Source organism: Capsicum annuum, chromosome 1 (genome assembly GCF_002878395.1).
Source record: "Capsicum annuum cultivar UCD-10X-F1 chromosome 1, UCD10Xv1.1, whole genome shotgun sequence".
Classification (NCBI taxonomy): domain Eukaryota; kingdom Viridiplantae; phylum Streptophyta; class Magnoliopsida; order Solanales; family Solanaceae; genus Capsicum; species Capsicum annuum.
In genome coordinates, this window is record NC_061111.1 from 45,524,393 (window position 1) to 45,536,827 (window position 12,435).

Genomic DNA, 12,435 nt, shown 5'->3' on the forward strand with positions numbered 1-12,435 from the left:
GATCACTACATGATATGTGTATATATATATATATATATATATATATATATATATATATATACACATATCATGTAGTGATCGATTGATGAGCGATTTAGTCAAAATCTAGTATATTAAGCTAATCAAATATAATTAATCGATTACTCATCTGAGTATACACATATCATGTAGTGATCGATTGATGAGCGATTTAGTCAAAATCTAGTATATTAAGCTAATCAAATATAATTAATCGATTACTCATCTGAGTATGTATATGAAACACGTCATATTATACTATTGGATAATATACTTCTGTACGTATGTGATATATATAGTATGTATTTAGAACTTGATATAGTCGATAGTATGTATATGTGTATGCATAGGTATATATATATATATATATACTTATTAATTATACAGTGAAAGTATATTAATGACATAAAGTAAAATTAACCGATAATTCATCTGATCAGTATATGTGAAATACGTTATATATTATTATGATGGGGTAGTATATTAAAATCATATATCTGATGTTTATAGTACTTATTTGAAAGTTGATAGACAATTGAATATATGTATATATATGTATATCTCATGTAGTGACGTATGCAGTAATCGAAAGCTCGATAACTGAATCTATATATCAAAATATTTTGACTAATACATTGATATGATATTATTGAGGAAATAGATATACTATTTAGTGTCAATATGTAGATATGTGTATATTGTTGAAGTTGTAATAACATAAGACAAGTAATCAATAATTTATTTGATTAACATATTCTATTAAGATATATATATATATATATCAACGAATTTTGCAATTTACGATAATTTTTTGGTTAATTAGAATTTAATTACGATTATATATATATATATATATATAATCGTAATTAAAATCTAAGTAACCAAACATTTATCATAAATTACAAAATTGACTGATATTATTATACGATTGAGGAATTATACTTTTCCAGCAAGTGCTCTGGTGACTGCTCCGGCCATAGCTTAGTTCAAGTATGAATTTTGTTGTATTTTGCGAAATTTGTGCTTTTTGAGGTTGATTTATAGGTGTACTAGTTTATATAATTGTGAAATTTATAATGGTGAAGATTAGGTTAGTTTGAACTAGTTTTTTTAAGCTCGTTTGAAGCTTGAATTTTATTTAGTTATTTGCGAAATTTTTGAGCTATACACATAATTGTTTAAACTAGTTTTGCTTGTTTAGCTTCTTGTTATAGATATGACTTTTGCTTGATTGAAGTTATTGATTGTATAAATCCTCAAAATTAAAATCTTTAATAGTGATTTTGTAAGATTCTTGAATGGATTTTATGGTTTAGCTTGTTGTTTTTTATGAGGGTTTAACTTGTCTTTAAAGTGAATGAATTTACTTTTATGGTTTAGCACTTTAGCTTGTTGTATTTGATATGAGTTTTGCTAAATCACTCAAAGTTGGAATATTTTGTTTTAATTTATTTAGGTTCTTGATTTGGTGATCGGTTATCTCTTTCACTTTAATTTAGGCCAAGCAAAGGTAAGTTAATTTCTCTCGATTCACTATTGTTGTTATCTTCTTGTTATTGTTCATATTAAAGTCTAGTGAAGTCGTGTGTGGCCTTTTTCGACTCACTAGCGTTGTTGTTATCTTCTTGTTATTTTTTTATATTGAAGTCTGGTGAAGCTATGTGCGTCCTTGTTCGATTCACTAGCATTGTTGTTGACATCTTGTAGTTCTTGTTATTACTTGTTTCTTGAATGTGGTTTTGTTTTGATAGTCACTTGAAAATGGTTAAGTGTAGGGACTTTAAAGGAGATTTTTTTCTTTTGAATGTGGTTTGGTAGGTGACTTAGTTGGTTGAAAACGGTTAAGTGTAGGGACTTTAAAGGGGATTTTTTCGTTTTGAATGTGGTTTGGTAGGTGACTTAGTTGGTTAAAAATGGTTAAGTGTAGGGACTTTAAAGGAAATTTTTTTGTTTTAAATGTGGTTTGGTAGGTGACTTAGTTGGTTGAAAATGGTTAAGTGTGAGGACTTTAAAAGGGATTTTTTTGTTTTGAATGTGGTTTGGTAGGTGACTTAGTTGGTTGAAAATGGTTAAGTGTAGGGACTTTAAAGGAGATTTTTTGTTTTGAATGTGGTTTGGTAGGTGATTTAGTTGTTTAAAAACGGTTAAGTGTAGGGACATTAAAGGAGATTTTTTTGTTTTGAATGTGGTTTGGTAGGTGACTTAGTTGGTAGAAAATGGTTAAGTGTAGGAACTTTAAAGGGGATTTTTTTTTGTTTTGAATGTGGTTTGGTAGGTTACTTAGTTGCTTGAAAACGTTTAAGTGTAGGAACTTTAAAGGGGATTATTTTGTTTTGAATGTCGTTTGTTTGGTGACTTAGTCACTCGAATATGGTTAAGTGTAGGAACTTTAAAGGAGATTTTTTTTTTTTGAATGTGGTTTGGTTGGTGACTTAGTTGGTTGAAAATGGTTAAGTGTAAGGACTTTAAAGGGGATTTTTTTGTGTTGATTGTGGTTTGGTAGGTGACTTAGTTGGTTGAAAATGGTTAAGTGTAGAGACTTTAAAGGAGATTTTTTTATTTTGAATGTGGTTTGGTAGGTGACATAGTTGATGAAAACGGTTAAGTGTAGGGACTTTAAACAGGATTTTTTTTTTGTTTTGAATGTGGTTTGTTAGGTGACTTAGTTGGTTGAAAATGGTTAAGTGTAGGAACTTTAAGGGGGATTTTTTTGTTTTGAATGCGGTTTGGTATGTGACTTAGTTGCTTGAAAACGTTTAAGTGTACGGACTTTAAAGGGGACCTTTTTGTTTTGAATGTCGTTTGTTTGGTGACTTAGTCACTTGAATATGGTTAAGTGTAGGAACTTTAAAGGGGATTTTTTTATTTTGAATGTGGTTATGTTTTGATAGTTAGTCACTTGAAAATGGTTAAGTGTAGGAACTTTAAAGAGAATTTTTTTGTTTTGAATGTGGTTTGGTAGGTGACTTAGTTGGTTGAAAACGCTTAAGTGTAGGGACTTTAAAGGGGATTTTTTTATTTTGAATGTGGTTTGGTAGGTGACTTAGTTGGTTGAAAATGGTTAAGTGTAGGGACTTTAAATGGGAATTTTTTGTTTTGAATGTGGTTTGGTAGATGACTTAGTCACTTGAATATGGTTAAGTCTAGGAACTTTAAAGGGGATTTTTTTTGAATGCCGTTTGTTTGGTGACTTAGTCACTTGAATATGGTTAAGTGTAGGAACTTTAAAGGGGATTTTTTTTGTTTTGAATATTGCTATGTTTGGTAATAATTGAATTTTTGTGACTTGATCTAATTAGTTAAATCTGATTAATTGCGTAGATGGAACCTGATTATAGCTGGATATATCAACGGAACAATGATAACAGAATGGGTATTAGGGAGGAATTTGTTGAAGGTATCAAAAGATTTGTTGAACATACTAAGACACTTGATGTTTGGACACGTTTTGGGGATATTCGTTGGCCTTGTGTTAGATGTGATGGTATAAATCTTGTAAGTGAAGAAGTTATAAAGGAACATCTTTATAGAAAGGGGTTTCATGGGGACTTTTTAAGATTTTGTGGTATTCATGGTGATGTTGCGCAAAATGACTTTATTATTGGAGAAAGTAGTAGGTCTGCAGGGCATAATGAATATCAAGATACTAGGATGGCAGAAATGGTACACGATGCTTTTGAGATGCAACACGGGGGCGACTTTAGGAAAAATGTCGAAGATGTTCCTAATAGCAAAACGGGCGAATTCTATGAACAATTGCATACTGCTAGTCATCCTTTATTTGATGGGTGTTTACACTCTCTTTTGTTTATTTCTGTTAGATTATTAAGTATTAAGTCTGACTGGAATATTGCTGAAGGAGAAATGGACTCAATGATAGACCTAATTAAAGAGTTAGTTGACCCCGGCTTGGAGGTTCCTGATTCTTTCTATAAGGCAAAAAGATTGGTGTCAAAGTTAGGTCTCTCCTCGATTAGAATTGATTGTTGTGAAAATGATTGCATGTTATACTTTAAGGAAGACGCTAACCTAGAGTCCTGTAAGTTTTGTCAGCACCCTCGATATAAGAGTGGTTCTAGTGGAAATCAAATTGCTATTAAGGTGATGCATTATTTACCTCTTATACCAAGGTTAAAGAGATTGTATGCTTCAAACAGCTCAACTCCTCATATGACATGGCACAGTGAAAATAGAAGGCCCGCTGGTGTTATGTGTCATCCATCTGATGGAGAGGCTTGGAAGTATTTTGATGCAACTTATCCAAATTTTGCAGTTGAGCTACAAAACATTCGTTTAGGATTATGTGTGGATGGGTTCTGTCCTTTTTCAGTTGGTGCTGCGCCATATTCATGTTGGCTTGTATTTATCACCCCTTATAATCTTCCTCTAGAAATGCTGATGACTAGTCCCTATATATTTTTGAATTGTGTTGTTCTTGGACCGCGTAATTTAAAAAGCGGAATAGATGTCTTTTTGAAACCTTTGATCGATGAACTTCAAATTTTATGGCATGAGGGGGTTGAAACTTAGGACATCTTGCTTAAACAAAATTTCAATCTGCGTACATATCTAATGTGGACTGTTAATGATTTTTCTACTTATGGAATGTTGTCTAGGTGGATGGCAGCTTGAAAGATGGCTTGTCTATACTGCATGGAAAAAATAAAATCTTTCACATTGAGACATGATAGAAAAAATTCATGGTTTGATTTTATCGTTGTTTCTTTCGACCTGATCATGAATTTAGGAGACTCAAGAATGCATTCATAATGAATAGAAGGGAACATGATGGTCCACCTCCAAGGCTGTCTGGTCATGATGTCTGGGAAATAGTTCAGGATTTGCCTAAAGCCAGCGAGGAGCGATTTTACAGGCTTGATGGATATGACATTTCGCATAACTGGACTAAGCAAAGTATATTCTAGGAGTTAGAATATTGGCCAGATAATTTACTTAGAAATAATGTTATTGTTATGCATACTGAGAAGAACTATTTTAAAAACTTGTTCAACACAGTTATGGATGTCACCGACAAAACAAAGGATAATCCTAAGCCCAGACTTGACTTACCATAATATTGCAACCACAGAGAATTACACTTACAGCAGGGGCCCGGCAATGGAACAATTACTTCCAATTGATTTTATTGGTTTACCTGAAAACATATGGAAACTAGTAGCAGAGATTAGTTTGTTCTTCAAAGACTTATGTGCCACCACATTAAAAGAAAAAATCTGGTGCTAATGGAAAGTAATATTGTTGTTATCACCAATAAGCTGGAGAAGATTTTCCGGCCAATATTCTTCGTTGTGATGGAACATCTTTCTATTCACCTTGTGCACGAAGCTCGGCTAGGCGATCCAGTTTAAACTAGGTGGATGTATCCATTCGAACGGTAAACATTTGTAACATATTTAAATTTATACATATCTTTTTAAAATATAGTAAACATCTAACCTCAAGATTGTACAGCGCAATTGAAAAATTGAAAAGGGGTCCCAAAAACAAATGTAGGGTGGAAGGCTCTAAGTTGAGGCATATCTTACTAGATAAACTTCTCAATTTTATTCATACTACTTTCGTGATGAAGTTGCTTGTACAAGAAACCGACCGAATCGTCATTAGGACGATGTGAATGAGCCTCATTTGCAACCAATGTCAATTTTCAATTCCCTTAAAGAAATGAATTGTGTTACTCATGTTGGATGTTCAGTTAATTTAAGACTCAATTCCACGAAAATCAAGTGTATGCATCCTTTGCAACATGGTCCCAATACAAACTAAATGGGTTTAAATTTTCTAATGAACAACACTCCAGAACAAGGAAAACAAATAATAGTGGTGTTTGGGTTAAGGGTGCTGAAGATATTGATTACTTTGGCATCATACACGAGATCTTAGAAATGGAGTATGCTGGTTTCCTAATAAAAAAATTGTCCTCTTTCGATGTAAGTGGTTTGATCCAAGCACAAGAGTACATAAGGAGCACAACATCATTGAAGTGAAGCAAAATAGGTCGTATCCTATTTACGATCCATTTGTTCTAGTGAAAAATGTTAAACAAGTGTATTATGCTCCTTATCTGTTGCACAATGACAAGTCTGATTGGTGGGCTGTAATCAAAACAAAGCCTATAGGCCGGGTGGAAGTTGAGAATGTGCTGGAAACTGCGTATCAAAATGAAATGCAGATTGATCACCAGCCAATGGACGTTGAATTAGTGGATGGTTTGAATCATCCGAAAAATATATTTGAAGAAGTTAATATTGAGGAAGAAGAGGCTGAGTGGGTAGGATATGAGGAAACCTCCGAAGAGGGTGAATGGTTTAGTGGAAAGTCTTCAAAGAGGAGGATTAGTTGTATAGGTTGTATTTATTATGTATTGATGTTTTTATGCTTTGTACTATATATTTACCTTTATATTTCTTGTTTAAGATTGATATGTAATATATTATTTAAAGATTGTTGTTTTTACTTTTCCATGATTTATTTAGTAATAAAAATATTCTTATTTATATCTCGTGTTGTTAGAGCGATTTGAAATGTGAATTAGTAACTTGAAATTAATTACTTGGATTGTTTTCTTATATATTCATTTTTTAGGAACTAACTACTTATTAACTTAACATAATTTAGATGTCAGTCAGAGGTGACAGGGGTAAGGGAAAATTTGATACTACGAAACCAAAAAAGAAAAGACAACCTCCGCGTTATAGATGACCGACAGGTATTCATATATCTAAGGGTCAGTTTGCTGACACAACAACATGACCCTCATATTCTAGATCGTCCGAGGATTCGATATCTACTCCTACGCATGTGGGGCCACTTCATGGGTCTACACTGACACATTTTGCTCCTATGACCGTGCCACCACCATCATGGTACTATCGGACGGCCGTTGGCCCATCCATACATCTACCATCATCGATACCCTTCTACAGTCACACATCTTCACACAGTGATTCTGCTGGAACTATTGGGTTGTCGGATTTTCAGTTTAGAGGCACTCCATTTGGTACTTCAGATCCGCCCATGCCAGTGCATCCACCATCACTTACTAGGCAGCCAGGAGACAAAGATGATTCTGGGAGGATTTATCTTGTTCCATTTGCGAGAGGGTAAGATTTCTAAATATAATAACATGATTCATTTTTTCATTACTATATTATTATGCTCTATGAAATTACTATTTGATCTTGTGTTGTAGGTTTAGGCCGGATGCTGGAGTTGAAAAAAAGGCGCAAATATGAATTTCTCGGTACTTCAACAGCTACTGGACCAGCTGGCAAAAGGTTCCAAAAATTGACAGGGAAAGAATGTTTAAAGAATTTAAGGTAAGGATTTAACTTATCGACTACTTATTAACACTTTTTTTAAAACAAAAGATTGAATATTATATTTTTGTTGTAGAAATTTTACTGGTGGGATGATGCAAATACATTTCTTATAAAGAGAAACTTTTTCATAGGATGTAGAGCCAGATTTAACGGTCTCTTGGATTATGCCCGAACCAAATTCGTAAAACCTAAGTGGACTCCTAAAGCCGCATGACAACTGTATCTTTGCTATTGGAGTAGCCAAGAATACCAATTGTTGAAGGAAAAAGGAAAGAAAGATCGGGCATCATCCAAGGGTAGCTCCCTACATACTGCGGGTGCCAGAAGTACTCTTGTTGTGCTGGAAAAAATGGTATGTAACTTTTACAGTTTTAATTATTTGTTTCTATTTAAAGTTTTTTATTATTTGAACATTGATAATTTTTTCATATGCAGGAAAAAGAAAAAGGTAGGGAAATACCAACTGATGAGTTATTCGAGGAGACTAACCTGAGATAGAAAAAAAACCCGACTGATGAAGATGTCTGGGTTGAAGCTCGTGCAAAAGCTGTCCATGTAAGAAATAAATATTGAATTTATGAATCTTTTTCTCAAAGTTGATATTATTCAATTAAAGTACTTTAATATTTTTTTACTTTTAGTATTAACTTTACTTTGAATTTAGGACGAATATACGCATCTTATTGGTGAGTATCATAGTAGTCATCCTCCTGAAAGTCAGGGTGACCCAATACCCCAACATATAGAGGAAGAGTTATGGGCAAAATTTGTGAGTCCTGCAAATAGAGGCCATTTCTATGGATACCACAAAAATTATTTTGGATATAATATTAGGTGTTCGTTTGGACCTTCGTACTCTAGATCTTCAGTTGATAGAGAAACCATTAAAAGATTAGAAAATATGATTTCTAAACTCACTAAAGAGCTTGCTGCACAGAGAGACATGTTTGCTAAATAGAGAGAGAGGAAGAAGAAGACGGAGGAGGCAACAACATCACAAATCAGGATGCTGCAGCAGCAGTTCAGCTCTTTCATTCAGACTGCAGAGTTTATTCCTCCGTGCCCTGGTGATGCAGTTTGGGCTGCAAAAGGTCTAGTCCCCCTAGATAATTTCAACACGGATGAGGATATGGAAGACGAGGACGAATTCGATGATGATGACTTTTTGTTTTTTTATTTTTGTATGTGTTGTACTTTGAATTTAGACATTTTGTTGTTTGAAACTATTGTTATAGTTTTTTGATACTCACTTTTGTTGGACATTTTGTATGTGTTGTACACTTTTGAAAGTATTTACATTTGTTTTTTTTTTGTTGTTGTTGTTGTATTTACATTTGGTTACTGCTGTATTGCATTGTTGTTGTTGCATGCTATATTTGGGTTATGATTTTTATTTTTTAAAAAAAATTACCAGAAAAACCAACCACAAGTGATCGTTTTTTGAATTTTTTTTTGGTAGAAAATCGAGCACAAATGGTCTATTTTTCAATAAATTAATTACTTAATTAAATAGAAAACTGACCACAAATGGTCAGTTTTCTAATAAATTAATTAATTAATTTATTAGAAAACCAACAACATGTGGTCGGTTTTCTATTAAATTAATCAATTAATTTATTAGTAAACCGACTACTTGTGGACAGTTTAATATTAAAATTAATTATTTAATTTAATAAAAAATTTACCATTTATGGTCGATTTTTTTTCTAAAATTATTTTTTTAATTTAATAAAATAATAATAAATTTTAAAAGAATATATATTTTTTTTTTAAAAAACAACAATTTGTGGTCTATTTTTGAAAAACTACCACTACTTTACTGACCTCACACTTTGATCGATTTTGTGATCGGAAACTGGGGAAAACCGACCACTTGTGGTCGATTTTTGTGGTCGGTATTCCCCTTTTTTTTAGTAGTGAAACTATGTATGTGTATTATATTTTATTTAGTTTTTCCAATCAAATTTAAATCATGTTATATACCAATATTATATATAAAATGATTTTTGATTTTTGATTTTTTGATCTATGAAATTGATATGTAAAAGGATATACAAAAATGATGCATACTTATTAAAGTTGTTAGTGTATGAAAATAGTATTCAAATAAAAGTCAAAAATGTGGATAGTACTTTTTTTTCAATGTTGTAATCAAAATATGTAAATTTATATTTTAATTAAAAAATTGATGATTAAGATAAAAATTTTAAATAACATTGGGTTTCAATTGAAATTTGATTTTAATTTTTTGAGGAAGAAGAAGAAAGGTATTTTAGTGAAATTTTTTGATGATTAATATAAAAAATCTTGATAATAATGGATTCTTGTATCTTTTTCTTTTGAATAACTTTTATATTTTCAATAGCAACATATATACGGATGCTTAATTTTATATTTTATATGAATGGAATAGATATATAAATTATTTTACTTAATCTTTTTTTAATACCAAGTTATCTGCAAACTCTATGGATTGTGATGTTCAACCAAGAAGATATGCTTTAGATTATAAATTAAATGAAATCGGTTTCTAAAAGTGATTTCTTACATGTGACATTTGTATGAAATATATATGGAATAAATATATAGATGGTATCTATGGATTGCGATATTCAATTTAGATGATACTAGTTTATACAGTCATTGAATGTGTTTATCTGTTTGAACAACAATCTATCTCATCTACTTTCATATTAAATTAAGGTTGAATGAATATTACCATCTGTCATATTGATAAAAAAATAAAATCAAGATTTATAAAAAGAAAATGATGGTACATCTAGTTTGGAAGAAGTAAGAAAGAATACTGTGGTAACGAAATAAAATCTGTAATTGGTGATTTTGAGAAAATATTTGTGGACAGAGTATAGAATAAAATGGCGTGAAAAGAGGAAGAGAGAATAGTGTATTTGTGAGAGAGAATTGTACAATTATACAACAAATAAAAAAGAAGAATTAGGAGGAGATATAAACTAGGGTGCGATTGATATCCTACTCTTTTTCTTTATTTTTTTGTTTTAAAAGTTGCTATTACTTGAACACTTATATTGAATGATGCTAGTCTTTTTCATTATATTTTATATATAGATTTTGTACAATTTTTTTTACTATATTTAATATTATTAAAAAAATTATAAAATCATAATAAAATTTTTTTGAGGTCTCAAAATTTAAGGACCTAATGCAAAGACTTTACTAGTCTTACCCTTGAACCTCCCCGAAAGTATTGATGCCATAACAGCAACAAAACCCCAAGTTGAGATACATGAGACCCGAGATATGTGGAGATATACAATATACACAATGCAGAGATGGCAAGGCCCAATACATAGTATTACAACTCAGATAATTGTTTTCATATTTTGTGTAGATGGGCCTATGCATACCCGGACCACTTTGATTGTTTTACATAAAGGACATAATATTTTGTAGCTGGACAAATGAGAAATTATTCAGATATCTAGAAGGGTCCATTGACCTTCTCTTTTTTTCTCTCTCTAGAATTTCCCTTTTTCTCAATAGTTTCTAAGTTTTGCTTCATGGCTTTTGCCATTGTTGTTTTTTGATGAGAGATTTACATGGTATCAAAGCGGAAATCGACATTCTCTGGGCTTGCTTCCGATTCTACCCTCGTCACCTATCTTTCGGATTTCCTTATTTTGCTTTGATTCTCGATGTGATGGGTTCTATTAGGTGAATTTCTCACAAGTGTGATCTTGTTTGAACTTGGAATTGCGATTCGTGTGCCATTCTAATAGCATTTTCACGGTGGTTCATCGATTTTGGTTGCTCAAGGCCCTTACTTTTTCCAGTTGTTGAAGAAGCTTGGTATTGTATCTCACTTCTTTCTCTACTTTGTTGCGTCTGTACTTAGTTGTTGGTCATTGCTTCATTGTAGTTGATTTGGAACTATTTATCCATGACTTCAGCACCAGCTAATACTACTGAGAAGGTGAACTTTGATTCAAAAAGAGGAACAGGTGGTGGTAGTTTCACTCCAGGTCCTCCGGGTTCTTCTGGTCTGTTTTACAAATATTGTAAAAAAACCAACCACACTGTGGACAAGTGCCATAAATTATTTGGTTATCCATCTGACTATAAGTTCAACAAGTCAAGAAAATCAGTTTCCTGTGTTCAGACTACTGTTGCTCCCTCTGGCTATAATCCATCTGAGACTTCAAAAGTGACCTCTACTTCTTCTTTCTGTGGATTCAAATCTACCTCTGTTTTGCATGGTTTCAGTCCGTAGCAATATGATCACTTTCTAACTTTGTTTAATCAGGTTGAAATTTCCCCTGGATATAGTTTTGGGTCTGATTGTTCTGAGGATTCAGTTTTTGCACATTTTGCTGGGGATTCTGCTTTTACCAGCTTTGCAGGTTTGTTTTCTGCCTATGCTGAAAATTTTGTAGGTTCATGTATGGATAATTCACCATGTCCAGGTACACATCCTTGGATCTTAGACTCAGAAGCAACAAACCACATGACTCCACATAAACACCTCCTACATAACTTGTTACCTCCCAAACCTTACCTTGTCACCCTTCCAAATGGATATAAAGTGAAAGTTATGTTTACTGGGTCACTATATATCAGACATGCCATCATTTTACCCAATGTATTGCCAGTTCCCTCATTCCATTTCAACCTTATATCCTTGCATCAACTAATCTCTCAACTAAACTGTGTTGCCTATCTCACTAAACTTCAATGTTACCTGTAGGGCCCTTCTCTGAAGACGCCACTGGCAATTGGTGTGGCTATTGGGAGGATGTACTATTTTCAACCATATGCTGACCTGTTTCCCAGCACATGTAGTGTCCCTACAGTTTTTAGTTCACTTGGAACTCAAATTCCTATTACCCCTTTCCTTTTACATTCTGCCAGTAATAGTGTTTCTAGTGTTTCTAATTCTAATACTTTTAAATGCACTGGTTTTCATTCTACTGTTAATTCACTACATTGCATGCCTAGTTGTAATGAATCTGGTTTGAACAAGTTGGACATATACTGGTATCAAAGACTAGGGCATATGCCCTTTAGCAAGATGAAACATATTTCTTCCATATCTCCTTTT